We start from the raw sequence: 14,818 nt of genomic DNA, 5'->3' as shown, positions 1-14,818 counted from the left end.
GGGAAATACAAATGATTTTCTAAGATTCAATAACTAGGAATAATACATATTAAGGGTTTTGTACAATAGTTGGCACAAAGTAGATCCCTGACAATTATTAGTTATTAATGCCATCAATAATATAAGCAGTCTAATTCCCTTATTATTCCTAGTCTAAGAGCTCACCAACTATGCTGAGTGGAGGGAAAAGGTTATGGATGACTCTCCTGGTCTACAGAGTTTCTGCCTTGGAAACCAAGTTCTTGCCCTTGGCTTGAATGATGTTCAAGGAAGTCCACTGGCTGCAGCTCAAGCTTAGCACAACGATGGGAACATGTCCCGGCCCCACACTAAACATTCAGGAGCAAGCCTACTAGATCCTAGTCTGGAAGAAGTCCTGCTTTCTGGAGGAACCAAGAGTAGTTGAGCAAATGCTGGCTCCAGTGCCCCAGATGGCATGACTCCTTAGCCACCTAATGGGTAACAGGGGTACAATTTGAACTGAATTAGCCTATCTGCAAAATCCAGGCTCTTAACCACTATTCGGTGCTTGGCTCACCGGGAGATGCAGAGATGCAAGGGCTGGTGGAGCTCCTTGCTCTGACCAGTCCCTCTCCTCCTGGAACTGCCAGTAATCTTTTCTTAAGACTCCCAGAGCACAGAATAGTAACCTAGATATCATTCCATCTGCTAACATTTCTTTACCCGAGTCCCCAAACCAAAAAGGAAGAAAGCAGCTGTCTTTCACATTGTATCTCCCAAGCTCTCCAGGAATCTTCAGGATGACTGAAGCCCATAGTCAATCACGATGACTCTGAGTCCTGGGTGATTCACAGACAAAAACAGAGAAGCACTGCTCGGCAGTTAGGAAGGAGTAAGATCATAGTTATGACCACTAGAGATAGCTTTTATAAGTCTCCTGCAAACTGGAAGGCAAAATGAGAATTCTCCAATATGCTATTTACTAGTTATCAAAAAGTACAAAGCTGTCCTTCAAAAAAATATCAATAAGTTTCTATTGCCTCCTGGCAGGTGGAGCCCAATTAGTTGTTCCCAAGGATCTGGATTTGGAGTACAGCCGCTCTCTGGACTGGGAGCCCTGCTGCTCACAGCTAAGCAGCAGTGGATTAATCACAGGAGGAGAATGATGGCTCCCCTGTCAGGGATGCTGCAGGGCCATGGCAAGAGGAGCAGCGGCTTGTTGTCTACTGATGCCTCAACCTGAATGACCAGCAGCTCTTGTTGGGGTTACAGCCCTTGTTGAGGAGCATCCTCAGAAGGATTCATCTTCATTCAAGCCCAGAATGGAGGCTAAGGCAAGAGGCCTTAGAGCACGCAGGAAGCCTCACTACCGTCCAGTGTTGAATCTACCTCCAAATCCAGCAACATGAAGACAAGCCATGGATTTTTTCCATGAGTCCAAAGTTCCATGTGAACTTTGGTGGTCAGTTCCCTAAAGCCCTTGAAAGTTGTGCTACTTTCAATCAATAACCATTTATAGAGCACTAAGTAGGTACCAGGCACTGATAGGATTGCTTTGTTCAAGTTAATAAACATCTGCTGAACGCCAATTACATACGAGTGCTTTACCACAGAAGGACTTTTGCCTAAAGGAGACGGCCTTTTAGACTCAGTGTGTGTGAGTTCCCCTCAGCTCAGTGCCCATAGCAAGAGCAGTCTGATTCACTAGAAAGACCATGAGACCAGGAGCCACAAGGGTTAAGTCTGGGCTCTGCCACTCACCCCTTGTACAACTTAAGCAGGTCACTTAACCGCCCACCTCAGTTTTCTCATGTGCTAAAAGGAACCTGACAGGTTGAAATCCAATGAGATGAATCTACAATGATTAATACTGAAATGTAGGGGAAGAATGGAAAATGTATTTTAGTCCTATTTAATGTAACCATTATAGCAGATTAATGAAATTCCCCGATTAAGTAAGCCATGGGAAAATTAAACCATCAAATCTGTCCAAGGAAAATAGATTTATTTTCACAGATAGGTTTATTCCCAAGGCTACTGCACCTTATTTTTTTTTATTTTTTTTTTGGGGGGGGGGGTGGTGGTGTCCACTTCGCTCAATGCCCAGTCCCAACATACAAAGCTGTCCCCACCTCTACCCCTTCCAGAATCACTGGATCTTAGCAGTGGAAGGGCACTCCACCCACATCATCCAGTGTTCTGCTTCCACAAGATTCCAGTCACCAACATCCTGGTTGTAGCCTTCCTGTCGCTGCTTGAATATACACAAGAGTGAGGTGCTCATTGCTTGTCAATGTGCCGTTCCACCCCTACTCAGCTCTGATGAGTAAAAATCATGGAATGTGAAACCTCTCCTGATACCTACCTCTCAGAGGTCCTAGTTTCACCCCCCCAAAGCTACTGAATTCACCTAACTCCTCTTCTCCGGGGCAGTCTTTGACACATCCCTCATCCCCGTCCTTCATAAGAACTCCTAGAAGTTGCTTGGGGGTTTATAAAGCACTTTCCTTACAGGTCATTATCAAAATGACATTCTAAAGGTGGGAGGGGACCCACCTCTGACATTGCTCGAGTGCTATTAACAGAAACGAGTGTATTCAGAACTTGACATTAGGCATAAAAAATAGGTGTGACCTTTTCAGCCAACCCTAGGGAAGAGATACTAAAAATATATCTATGTCCTCAGGCACCATGGTCAGAGCCGACACTATGAATAACCCTCCACACTCCCCAGAGATTCCGACAGGCAACAAGAAGGGGCCTGTAGGCCAATTTACATGTGGGAGTGCAAGGGGAGCCATCAGCCAGAGCTGGCCTTTGTCCTCTATGAGTTGAGAGAGCGAGAGCGAGAGCGAGAGCGAGAGAAACATCAATGATGAAAGAGAATCATTGATTGGTTGCCTCCTACACACCCCACACTGGGGATGGAGCCTGCAACCTGGGTATGTGCCCTGACTGGGAATCGAACCATAGCCTCCACACTCAACCACTGAGCCACACCAGCCAGGCAGATTCTGAGCTCTTGAACCAAGGGACAAAAACACCTTCCATAGCCAACCAGTTATAGAGCTATTCAGACCAGACCAGACCAGGATCTCAATGTAGATATTATTCATGTAGACTTCCCCTGAGAAGCAAGGCAGGCCTCTGATTAATGTGGACTCTCTGGGGACTCCTCACCCAGGACTCTGCCAGCTTTACCTCAGCTGCCTGTCACTACCTACCTGGGGCCCCAGGCTCCTCTGCTCCTGCCACCACCTGTGCCTGCTTGATCTTGACAGAGCCGAGACACTTATTCCTCCAAGCCTATGCTGAGCCCTGCACCCTTAAACCTAGCGGGTCTGCCCACAGCCCATCTGTCCTTCCTTGTCAGTCACCCCCTCCTCGGGTGTTGAGCTCAGCCTGCTTGGGAGCCTGCCACATCTGCTGCTTCTCCCCTCACCTGCAGTAAACTTACAGGACACTGAACCCTGCTCTCCATGTTGCACTCCCATGCCTATTCAAAGCTTTCAGAGGCAATAAAGCACAGTGGCTACAGCCCATCAGACTTGGATTCAGTCTCAGGTATGCTATTTGGGAGATGGGTGACCTTGGGCAAGTTTCTTAAGCTGAGCCTCAATTTTGTTTTTGGTTTTTTTGTTTTGTTTTGAGGTATAATTGACATGGCATTATGTTAGTTTCAGGTGTACCATGTAATGACTTGATATTTGTATTAGCCTCAATTTTCTCATCTATAGAAATGGATGTTGAGGTAGATACAAAGGGCCTTACGTGTACCTGTGTACAGTAAATGTACTAGTAAGTTCCTGTCTCCAAATTCACTTTAATGTCACTGCCAAACCCAGTCCTAACTCGAGTATTCCCAGCCCAAGACCCAGCTCTTAACTTTCTTTACATGGGGCTTCTCTGAATGGGTAACTCATAATATCCGAATGGAGCTATGTGTTCACCTACAGCTTGTGTTTACGGAGAGCTGGAGAGGGAACGCACCTGAGAGTCCACAACCCAGGCATGTGCACTAACAGGGAATCCAGCCGTGACCTCCTGGTTAATAGTCGATGCTCAACCACTGAGCCATGCCTTGGGACTGGCATCACTCACTGCGTTGCATATAAATTTGGGGCAGCGTTTTTCTTAAAACATGATTGGGAACCTGATTAACTTTCTAACCAAATTAGGGGACATGATCATTCAAGGAGAATTTCTGACTGAACAGGCAGAGCCCTCATGTTGGTTTTCTAAGTGCAATAGGTTTCCATGATCCGGAGGGGAAATCTGGTCTGCCTGGGGATAGGGGAGGGAGCATCTTGGGGGCAGAGTGGGCTCTAACCCGAAGGCACGAACCCCGAACTTAACTAGGTGATTAAACTGACAGGATTTTGGCAGAAAAGCATCAACCATCACTGTCTGAAGTGCTGTGGCCTTTGAACTGAGGCTACACAGCGCACAGGAAAAGTTAAAAAAGTTAGAGCAGGAGTACAGAGAGTCCTAATGAGATGGGCTAGTGGTCAAGGCCCTATTTGTATTCACTCATTATTATGTGATATTAAGGACACTTTCTGCTGAGCAGAGTGACCTTGACATGTGAAGTCCTGTGCTCTCCCAGTATATGCGGAGCATTATAGAGAAATAATGATTCCCAAGGAGCCCATCTCATCTGACAATTCTCATCGGCCTCCAAAGGGAGGTTTTACCTTTTGTCCATTTCTCCCATTTTTTTACTGTGTTACTATAAAAAGAGCGAGAGAACAAGATCTATAACCTTCAACAATATCTTTCCAAAGTTAGAAGCGTGACATAAATGCTATCTTTCACTCATCTATGCCACCAGTTAGCATTTCTCAGCAGGTGAATTAAATATACAGGGTGGGGCGAAAGCAGGCTTGCAGTTGTGAGTACAGAAAATAATATAAAAAATAATAAATAATAATACAAGAATAAACTATTTCATGTACTCACAACAACTGTAAACCTACTTTTGTCCCACCCTGTACACTGGTCCAACTCCCTCTTGGTCTAAACCGTGGTGGTATTCTCGAGGCACCTCATGTGAGTTTTGCCTAACAGCCCCAGGCACTAGCCTATCAGGACCGAGCACAAATCTAGGCTGTCAGATCCCGACTACTCTAATCGCAACCAATTTTGAGTCCACATTGGGAACATGTGTAGTCAGGGAGTTAGGAATAAAATTCTGATTCTTGTCATTTACAAACCTTGTCTGATATGAATGAAATCTGATGTCCAACTTTCATTCCAAAACATCTTTTGTTTCTGATACTGGAACCTCTAGAAAAAAAAAGAAAGAGAGAGAGAGAAAGAGAGAGAGAGAGATTGAGAGAGAGAGAAGGAAGGGAATAAGGAAGATTTAAATGTTTTATAGTAAAAACTAATCAAAGCAATAGTATTCAGCACAAATTAATTGCAATGTGTTTAATAAGGACTTATTTAGAAAGTCATATAAATGAGAATCCAAATTCAGAATTCAATACAATTCTTAAATGTCAGAATACTATTTCATATTTATCAAAATCCTTCATCTTTATACACTGCACATTTCAGCTTCAAAATAAAGAAAAATATTCTGTCTTCTAGCCCTTCAAAAGCTATTGCTATTCTTCCTCACACTCTGCTCCTACTTCTCTGGACTCAGTCTTTAGCTATCTTGTGGATTCCTTTCCATTCTCTTATTAAAATCTCCAAGGCACTATTTCTCTCTCATACACATACAAACACACACACACAAACTCTCTCTCTCTCTCTCTCTCTCTCTCTCTCTCTCTCTCTCTCTCTCTCTTCCCATAGTCAACAAGCTTCATTATCTATCCCAGGGAGGAAAACACTAGTGTCAACAATCCAAAACAATATAAAATGCCAAGCCATGGAGTTTTCGTGTCAGAATATGCTATATAGGTTTTGGGAGTAATTGGACCTTTCTAATAGATAGTTTCTAGAATCATGCTTAGGTTCACTTTGTCAGTTTTCTAGGTACACACCAAATGGCAGGAAGAGCAGAAGCCCACACCTTAGAGCAGTAACTAGTTAAGAATCTGAGATTTTAAATTTGCTATGATAGATGCACTTAAAATTGGTTTGACAACAAACAAAAAAAAAAAAAAAAAAAAAAAAAAAAAGCATAAGTAGCCCTCAAGTTTTCCCCAAACCACTCCCCACCCCTCTATAAGGAGGAAGACTTCTGGATCAGTTACTAGTCCTTTCTTTATTGCACAGAACCAAGTTAATGGGAGCTGGGGGGAGGGGGGGGGGACGGGGGGATGGTGAAGGAGGGGATTTAAGTTGCCAAAAAGGCTGTTATCTACATAATGAAGAGCTGAGCAAAGAAGGAAGAAGCAAGAGATAAGCACATTTATGTGCGTTCAGTTGCTCCAAGTCACGCAGGTAAGGATTGGCACAGGGACTTGAACTCTGATCTTCTGATTCTGGACCCTCAGTCCTCTTCAACTTCCCAGCCCTTATAAAGACCCCTCCAGCTTCCACTGAACACCTCCAGGTCACACATCTCCTGGGTCAGCCTCTCTGATACACTGTTCTGGAGAGTTATGTGCGACTGCCCTTGGAGTACCGCGGAACTCTTTGACGTGAGAGACCTTCTAATGTTTGAAACAGTAATCCTGTAACCTTTAAATCTTTATTCCTGAGCCAAACATCAGAATTAAATTCCTTCAGGGCTGTTTTACCTGGTAAGCCCAGCTCTCCAGAGGCCTATAGAAAAAAATATTGAACTGGCTCCAAGCTACAGAAAAGCAAACTGAAATTAATAAGCATTTAATTAAATGTCCGTAAAATGTAGCATTATGTCAACTGCATTAATTATTAAATTTATTATTCATTAAAAAATTTCATTACATCTGAGAATAATTTGTAAATTCAATTCTCTTGTTTTGAAACAATTTCTGAGAAGGCACAATGATTGATTGATAAGAAGACATAGTCAACTGTAAATTTAATCAGTCATTCTTAAGCAAATAATTTCAAAAGCACAATTATAAAATTACTTTCAACATTTTAATGAAAATTTTTACATTTAATTGAGATGTGGGCATATTTTAATGTCTGGTATAAGTGATAAAAACCTCCAGAAAAGTCCACAGGAAGCTGTGTCCCAGAGTGTCCCATTGTCTAAATTTCTCTATGCAGGCCAAGATAACTTTTGGTAAGATTGCTCCCTGAAAGTTTGTATAATGTCTGCTAGTTGTTGGATTTTCCCAGTAAATGAACTTCATTGGCTTGAAAGAAAATGAAGTTTCAGGGGTGGACTTGGGACCTCACCATGGTATCTCTAGCATGATCTATCTGTCAGGGACATGACTAAGATAACTAAGAATTCAAAAGGACCCCCAAAGGAAGCTTCTTTTCTCTGCACAAGTCAAACCCAATCGCTTCCGAATGTGATGAGAAAGTGCTCTAAAAAAAACTTAAATTCTGACAAAGGAGCTGCTGCAGTCTGCATATCGCCAAGGGCATGGTTTTAATTGCTTTCAAGGAGCCTTGGGGTGCATTGGAAGGATCCTAAAAATATTGTAGGTTATAAACCACCTTACATCATATCTGAAGAAACCTAAAACACTAATTCAAAAGAATAGATGCATCTTTATGCTCATTGCAGCATTATTTGCAATAGCCAAGATTTATAATATTCAAGAAGCAGCCCAAGTGTCCATCAGTAGATGAGTTGATAAAAAAAAAAAAAAAAAAAAAGCTGTGGTGCCTTTACACAATGGAATACTACTTGGCCATAAAAAGATGGAAATGTAGTAACATGGATGGACCTGAAGAATATTATACTTTTGCAATAACATAGATGGACCTGACGAGTATTATGCTAAGCGAAATAAGCCCGTCAGAGAAAGACAAGTACCATATTATTTCACTCATATGTGAAATCTAATGAACAAAACAAACTAACAAATAAAATAGAAAAACATATAGAAGAGAACAGACTGATAGCTGTCAGAGGGGTGGGGGGCTAGGTAGAAAAGGTGAAGGGATTATAGAAAAAAAACCTCATAGACAGACAACAGTGTAGTGATTACCAGAGAGAAAGGGAGGGGGAGGAGAAGGAGAGGGCAAAAGTGGGGGTAAATGCTGATAGGAAACTTGATTTTGGTTGGTGAACACACAATACAATGTACAGATAATGTATTATAGAATTGTACCTCTGAAACCTATATAATTTTATTAACCAAAGTCACCCCAATAAATTCAATTTTTAAAAAACCATCTTACATCTAGAAAAAAAGACTGCTGTTAATTCTATTAAACTTCTTACATTCAAGTAATATGCTTGGCATAAAAAATGGGAAATTACTTAAAAGCTCAAAGTGATGTCTTCTCAGAGCCCAGAGACCATCTGGCATAAAGTCTTTACTCTCAATGCCCTAAGCGGCTAAGAAGAAAAGCCGTGGAGATGAGCTTGTGAGTCCAGAGGGCTGTAATGATGACAAACCTGCTCCCTGAAGGGCTGAACCTGTCACTGTTGGCCTCAATCCCACCCCTTCTGGGAGTCCTGGGGAGCTGCTTTACTGAGGCAACACTTTGGTGGTAATTGCCAATACTAGAACTTGCTTGGGAAAGGAAAGCTTATTCTAGGGGGGTGTTCTGGGTCTTTCTGCCTGAGGCAGGAAACAAAGAAAGTTCCTGAGAAGGGTTAGGTAGGGGATATGGGGCCTTGCATCAAGAAAACATGTGTAGAAAGAGCTTCTACTCAAAGTTACTCTCTGTCCTCAGAGGTTCAGTGTCCCGGGTAAGGATGAATTTTGCCTCATAAAAGCCCCCTTTCCCCATCTAGCACTTGAAGAGTCTGTCCAGGGCTGCCTCCTGATTAGTCTTCCAAGTCTGCTTGTTCCATCTCTGTGCCTCAAACCCGAGTTTGCCTCTCCACCCAGCCCCTCCAGAATAATGTTGCAATCAGCATGGTTCTTGACTCTGAATTCTCCAAATGCTGAATGCATATGTCCTGTGTCTGTATTCCTAAAACCAGCTCAGGCCCCAGAACCCAGCCAGAGCCACACTACGATTATCCAAAGACACTAGGAGTCTAATGCAGGTATCTCTAGAGCTTCTGTGTAGAGATTCAGCCAGAACCCTTGAGGAAGGGGACAAGTTTAACCCCGGAGTAATAAATCCCCTTTAGCAATTCAATAGTACTTATTGAGTACCCATGCTATGCAGGAACTATGCTAGGTTCTCAGGGTACAGCAAGGAACAAGGCTTATCTGGGCCCTGTCCTCACAGAGCTTAGAGTCCCCTTCTGACCTACTGAACACATAATCTGCTTCGTTACCCACTGTTGGTAGCACAGTGGTTTTGGCTTCCAGAAAATCTTGCATCTTCCCAATTCTGATATGGGCAATAAGAGAGGGCATACCCTCATAGACCACCACAATCTGGAATAGCAATAAAGCAAAGAATCAGTACAGCTAAGATTCATTCCATCCCTTCTACCTGATTCCCATTCTAGTTCATGCACTGTTGCCCTGGGATACTCATGATCTCTGGGTACCTCCAGGATATATCCATCAGACGCTTCAAATTTCGGCTTTAGTGCAAAGGAAGAAAACATGATAGATGATAAATATCCTATGGCTATTCGTTGTAGTGTACGTTAAAACTATCTTTCCACTGGGATAAGTTTTTAGCTCATTAAAGCATATATGACAGCAAAAAAATGTAGCTCATGAGATCTTATTTATTTCCTATTAATCTCATAACAACGCCCTTCATCCAGATTAAAATACTCAAAACCAAGATTCATAGTCACTGTAGGGCTTATGACTGATTCGAAAGAAGCCTTCCTAAATTATGCTGCTGATTCCTTGAAGAGGTGATACGGGAGACAGACTGTCTGCTCTCTTATAGATCTCAAGGCTTCTCTCATCTACGACCATGGATGCTGGTTTCTCTGAATTTTGCAAAGCTTCTAATGTCTAACTTAAATCCTCCAAAATGCCATTTAATCCTTACTGTCTTATGCTATTCTCAGTGATATTCCATTTTGAAGATCACATATACAGCACTTCGGTAATACACGTTAGCATTTTGTTGTTGTTATTGTTAATCCTCTCCCGAAGATCTTTTCCCATTGATTTTTAGTGAGAATGGAAGGGAAAGGGAGAAACAGAGAAACAGAGAAACATTGATGTGAAAGAGATGCATCAATTGGTTGCCTCCTGTACGCACCCAGGGATCAGGGATCAAGCCTGCAACCAAGGTGCATGCTCTTGACCAGAATCAAACCCAGGGCCCTTGATTGGTCATCCACTGGCCAACGCTCCATCCACTAAGCCAAATCAGCTAGGGCCACTTTAGCATTTTTAAATTGTAAAATTATTTTTAAATTGGCTACTTCATGGTCTTCTCTACATTCACTGCAATCAGATGTATCTCGTTTTGTGGAATGAATGCATCCCAGAAGGTTCATTTTTAAAGTGAACCTTCCCCCTCCAACATTCATATCAAACCCGCCTCAAGACAACGAAGATCACCTCTAACGATGTAGAAATCTTGTTTTGAAGCCACACATTTAAATGAGAACTTTAAATAAAATAATAATAATAATACATATATGAAGGCTGAAGTTTCTTTTGTTTGGCAGAATCACTCTGGAGTTAATGGGAAAACAGCAATTATAGCTTAGGAACAGAACATCCTAGGCTAAACATTCACTCAACTCTTATCAAATCGCCTTGCTATCATTTTAGAAAAGAATAACAGGAAACTCTCCTTAGGTGCTCAGACCTTGTTTCCTAGCAATTGATGGAGTCTGCAGGCTGTTAGATATAAGCAACTGAGCTAAGGCTGAGGAGAGTGATGATTGAGGTTCCAAATACCATAGGAAGCCGATCAATAGGCAATTATTGAAAAGTAGACTTCCTTCTTATGTGTTCCTAGTGTTACCTGTTCCAATTTAAAGTTGGGCTTTAGGCCTCAGATAACAATTCCTTTTATCAACTTGAATCCACAAACTATATATTCCTAATGGCTGAGAAGGGGGTACAAAGCAGGTAAGGAAAAAAAAAAAGTAACTGTATAGTAAAAGGAGGCCCGAAGGTAGAGTGTTGCAAATGCAGTTGCAGAGTGGCCAGGAGTTCAGCACCCGCCCAAAGGCACACATAGACATGCACACACAGATAACAGTATAGAAGCAGCACCATGTCTTTCCTAGGGGTTGGTACAGACTGAATCAGAAGAAAACATCAGGAGGAAAAACACAGAATACAGATCTGAACATATAGTTGATTTACATTTATGTAAAAAGCAAAAGGAAATTCACCAAACTTTGAACTATGGTTATTACTAGGCTGTAGATGATTGTGGATGGTTTGTCTTTGCACTTTTTTGTATTTTCCTAATTTCTACAGTGACTTTCTTACACAATGAGAAAATGTTTTGTTTAGGAAAAGGTTTGACATCAAGGAACAGCAGGCAGAGGGGAAATTCCCCTGAGGAGAGGACTAATACCGGTAGAAGGAAAACTTGATCAAGAAACTGAGAATGGAGGTAGTGGAGAAAACATTAAAGTCCAACTTGAAGGTTACACCTAAGTGAGGTCAGTGTTGGGCTTCCAGGTGGCTTTTGGGTGACATAAAACAGGGGCTGTAAAAGCGATGGACCGGTTAGTGAGGCTCAATAGCTGTAATCTGCCCTTGTATGTGTACAAACTCAAGACTCACTCCAGAAGAGGGCAAGAGAGGGTTGGAGGAGACAGAGAGCCTTCTCCAAAGGTGGCATCTAGAGAGGACGTCCCTTCTGCCAGTGGGAAAGAAGCCATGACAAGGGCATCTCAAGAGCAGATTGGCAGGCACCCAGAGCCTGCTACTGAAACCCCAGAGCACAGAGCACAGCTCTCAACCGCAGAGACACAGCAGGAGCAGTGGCATCCCAAAGGCAGAGCAGGAGAGGGGGTGAAGTGAGACTGCACAGGGCCCAGTGTGAGAGCTGCCCTCCAATCCTTCTTTTCTCAGGGATTGCAACACAAGCCAGGACCTGACTACCTGGGAGTGAACCTCTAAGAGACGCACACAAAATACATGATAAGAAGGAAATAGGTCGTGCATGCAGCTTCTGTTTTCCTCCTCCTCCCACACTTAAGAGAATTCCTTCCTCGTCCCCCCTCCAAGCCGGGATGGTCCTGCTTTGCTAAATAAGCTCGTTTGGACCGTGGAATACAGAGGAAAGGAGCTAGGGTGGATGGTAACAGGCAGAGGGCAAGAGCTGTTGTGGTATTGGGGGGGGGGGGTTGTTGGAGTAAAACTGGGGTGAGGAGGATCGGGGAGCTGCTTCAGGGTAAGGGAAATAGAGAGGATAATTAAAGATGTATTACTGTGGTATCCTTTATATCCCCTTGCAGAGGTCATGAAAGGCAAGTACAGGCCTGAGACCTTTGGAAATTACTTTTTAATGATGGACGGCATTATTTTAACCACAGCAGTGCTCTGAGGCTGCCCACAAGAGCACAGACTTTAAAAAGATTGCGCGTTGATGAGGCGCACCTCCTTCCCACCGGGACATGGGCCTCAGGGGTGAAGCTAACTAGCGTGGGAGGAAACCACAGCAAACATTGACTTTCTAAGGTTCTTTTGTGCATTGGCTTAAAAAAGGGTCCTTGGCCCTTACTGTATCTCCCTGGGGTGTTTTTCTAGCAGAATTGTCCCTGAAGCTCTTAACTCTGAAAGGTGCTGAAATTTCTCAGAGAATACAGAAGGCATTAAAGCACACTATGTTAGAAGTGAGGGGGGGTGGGAGGGGGGAAATGATAATATCTTCCCTAAACTTGAGCTATACAGAAATGTCTGCTCCAGGTATATTTTAAAGGATGTATGACCAAATCTGGAGCACAATTCTTGACAATTTTATAACCTGGTACTCACTAATAAAAGAAAGGTTTCTTTAGTGAACCAATTGCATTTACCACAACATGCAGTGCAGGAATATTCACTGCCATGGCACAGTCTAGAACAGGGAGGGCACAAAGGGGGCATCCGTGCTCCCACCCCATCTCCAGGGACCATAGCAGACACCAATCAATTGATACAATCTTTCCTGCTGAGCAAGGTGTAGTCTCAGCAACTTTCCCATTGTTCTCCAGGAAGTCACTCCTAATGGATTAGAGCTGGCATAGGAGATGAAATCTACCTGTCATTCCTAGCCTGTGGGATGGTTAGGGTCAAAATGTAAACGTGGGGACGAGTGTGCAAAGATCCCACCCCAGGCACACGGGGGCTGCTGGAGCTGATGATGCAGAGCTAGTCTGCACAAGGCCGGGATGCCTATGTTATGTCACCCTCCTCCCTAGGCCACAGCTGTTTGAATCAGAGATGAACATCTGAGCCAATAAGTCAATCATCTTCTCTGTCCTGGGACTCTGGGATTGAGACAGTTATATGTATAAAACAGTGATCTCTGAACTATTTTGGTTGTATATCAGTAAAAAGATCTAACTACACTTTCAACAGACTTTAATTTTTTCCTACATTAGATTAATTATGAATAACAGTGAATGAATTTCACATGTGGATCTAACACTATAGTGTTATATATATTGTATTCCAAACATAGCAACTACTCCATTAGTGGTTACACATAGGCATAAAACATTTTATTAAAGAATTTATTTCCTATGTGACTATGGCTGAGCAGTATGTTCAAACACATATGCCTCATACCTTGGATGTCCAGTTTCACTGGGTCATTTGCCAGCAGTTAGACAGAGTATGAATAAATATTGTCCATCATCATATATTATATATTTCCCCTTTGTAGGAAGAAAGAAGGTGTTTTACTAACAAGAGATACAGGTGAGAAAGCATCAGTTATAATGACAAGGAAGTGTGGAGCAGCCCAGCTGGCATGGCTCAATGGTTGAGCATCGACCTTTGAACCAGGAGGTCAATGTTCAATTCCCAGGGCTTGATCCAGTGTGGGGCATGCAGGAGGCAACCTATCAATGATCACCTCTCATCATTGATGTTTCTATCTCTCTCCCCCTCTCCCTTCCTGTCTAAAATCAATAGAAATGTATTTTTTTTAAAGAGTTAGCATTTTAAATATACTAATCTTTTTAAAATGTATTTTAAAGCCCTAACTGACTTGGCTCAGTGGATAGAGTGTCAGCCTGAGGACTCAAGGGTCCCAGGTTCGATTCCAGTCAAGGGCATGTACCTTGGTTGCGAGCACAAACCCAGTAGGGAGTGTGCAGGAGGCAGCTGATGAATGTTTTTCTCTCATTGATATTTCTAACTCTCTATCCCTCCCCCTTCCTCTCTGTAAAAAATCAATAAAATATATATCTTTTTTTTTTTTTTTTTAAAGAAAGTGTGGAGCAAAAAGCAACTGAGAGAAAAAATACTGGTGGTATTATTTAAGCCCTTTCTCCTGATTAGGGCTATTCTGCAGAAAATGCAGAGTGTAATCATTCTGAAGAGCTCTGAAACTGGTTAATTTAGCTCCCTAGTCAGAATCTAATGGAACTAAATGGAATCTACCTTTTCACATGCACGCACCAAAAAAATAAATAAAAAATTATTTTCCCTGTCTTTTGTTCTCAAAGAAAACCACAGTAAGGAGCTGGATATTCAAAGTGTAGTTATTATTTTTAAATGCTCAAATAGTTCAGCCTATGTACACTCCAAATATTTGAGTCACCAGAGGAAATGAAGAAAATGTATTGGAGGGTTAGAGATTTCCAAAGGAATCATATTTTCACCTCAAATCAGAGACTGTTGGCTTGCCATACCCATAAGCTTTGGCTCCTCTTTTCACTCTATGTGAAATATTTTGAATGTTTCTTACTATTATAAAGATTTGAAATTTAATTTTAAAAAGTCTCATAGAGCCCTAG

Source organism: Pipistrellus hanaki, assembly GCF_964339955.1.
Source record: "Pipistrellus hanaki genome assembly, chromosome: 11".
Lineage (NCBI taxonomy): Eukaryota > Metazoa > Chordata > Mammalia > Chiroptera > Vespertilionidae > Pipistrellus > Pipistrellus hanaki.
This window is presented reverse-complemented; position numbering follows the sequence as displayed.